This window comes from Polistes canadensis, unplaced genomic scaffold (genome assembly GCF_001313835.1).
Source record: "Polistes canadensis isolate GaletaPanama2010 unplaced genomic scaffold, ASM131383v1 scaffold_64, whole genome shotgun sequence".
Lineage (NCBI taxonomy): Eukaryota > Metazoa > Arthropoda > Insecta > Hymenoptera > Vespidae > Polistes > Polistes canadensis.
This window is the reverse complement of record NW_014569611.1, coordinates 395,649-397,671: the sequence shown is the minus strand read 5'-3', so window position 1 is coordinate 397,671 and position 2,023 is coordinate 395,649. Positions and strand designations below refer to the sequence as shown.

At 30.2% G+C, this 2,023-nt stretch overlaps 1 protein-coding gene across 2 annotated transcripts in view; it reads right to left on the bottom strand.

The window, feature by feature from the left end:
* The window catches only part of LOC106786075 (ubiquitin carboxyl-terminal hydrolase 31-like), a 19,261-nt gene that overhangs the window by 10,981 nt on the left and 6,257 nt on the right, over positions 1 to 2,023 (bottom strand). The window lies entirely within an intron of this gene.

The following is a 2,023-nucleotide window of genomic DNA, read 5'->3' as shown; positions in this document are numbered from 1 at the left end:
GAAATCAAATCACTAGATCAACATTTGTTTAAATTTGATATCCAAATTCGATCTTCTTCATGAATGAATATTTCTATTCGAATTTAATTCGATTTTATACTACCTCGTTAAAAATTCAAAAAAAAAAAAAAAAAAAAAACTTCAACAGCTGTGTTTCATTAAATGATAATAGTAATGGTAATACTTGATAAATGAAAGAACGCGTGCATATATTACATAGACACATACTACACACACAACCAGAAATACAACAGGTATAGCTTTCAAGGTTAATCGAGAAACAGAATGAAATAGTAAATTGACATTTCTTGGATTATCGACGATGCAATAGTCGCATCAACAACAAGGTCATTAGCAACATGTAACAATATATTATAGCTATATTAGGTGGATGATTTTCTTTTATCCCGAACGGCAAAATTAAAATAGTGATACATTTCTTCTGATGAGATATCGGAAACAAATATACCGGGTACAAAGTACACAATTTATCATTGGAGATATTTTTAACAAAAAGAACAATAAAACGTCGAGAAAATATTCCAACAATAATACAATCGAACGTTTTCCTCAGAATTTGTTCATGCAATCAAAAAATGTTAAATACCTATGTATTTCTAATATTATCAAGAAAGAGAGAGAGAGAGAGAAAAATAAAAAAAAAAAGAAACCTGATAATTATGTTTTTGTTTTAAAAAGCGAAACTTAGTGTATCGAATTCAATATTTTTCATCGGAAGATATTTTTCGAATGAATCATACTAAATATCTTAATCTTTTTCTCCCTCTCTCTTTTTCTCTTACTCTACCTGACTCGTCATTCTGTTGAGTGAGAGAGAAAGACATAATTCGATTAGAAGCTGAGCATATTGGAAGCAGCAAGCTGCTCATTTTACCACGTTACATAAGCAACCGTAACGGGAGAACACTGTTAATGGTTTCTTCTTACTGACGAAGAAGAGTATTATTCTATTATTGAAACACACACAATAATTATTTTCATACGTTATATTGAATATAAGTTATTACTAGGGGAGGGGGAATCTAAAACTAAATAAAAAAAAGAAAAGAAAAAGAAAAAAAGAACCGGAATAATAAAAAATCTAATTCCACGTGACTATTCGCGATAAACGTGAAAAAGTAAAAACCGACCTTGGCTTTATTACGTAAAATAAAGTAGATAAATTAATATAGACAGAGATAAACCGAGGTAAAGTAAAACAAAAATTCACATGTTTAATATGTGACATTAATCTAACGCATATATATTAACAAAATAAATTTATTGTTATTTATTCTAATGATACCAAATTCTCGGAACGGTCGCATTAAAAGATTTGGGGAGGGGAAGGAGGAGGGGGGGGGGGCTGAATCATTATTGTTGATTCAAGCTTAACTCACATCAGTGCCAATCGTAAATCTTTTGTTACGACAATAATGATATAACACAACACACGTCCATTATTATCTCTTCGAAGAAATGTTAAATATCGAATGTAAAGAATTAGAGTCACAGAGTTAGAAAGAAGGGTAGGGAGAGGGGAATGAGGGGAAGGGTTGAAAGAATGCAAGCAGGTTGAATCTCAAACGATGCAGCACGTCGTTTATCGGGACTCTATGAAATCTCGGTCAAATCGTTTGCCTCTACTGTAGAACACTATAACAGGTAGGCTTATCTCAAAGAAATAAAAGATAAAATAGATGTTACAACATGTTCCGTTCAAATAAGACAAAAACCAGTTAGCGCTATTCGCTCTTTTACAAATAACTTTGTTGTTATGTAAATATGCTACGGGTATTATTACTATTCGGCCTTAATTATTTTTACACGTTTAACGTTTGTTTGAAATGCATTCTCATTGAATGCCAAATTTGTTTATTGAATTTTAGCTTACAAATCTATAAACATAGTTAACAATGTTACTAATATACGCAATGTATTTTTTATAAATTTGTTTTATGTAAGATATATACGATATTAATAAATATATTTTATTAAAATAATATTGATTGTATGCCGATTA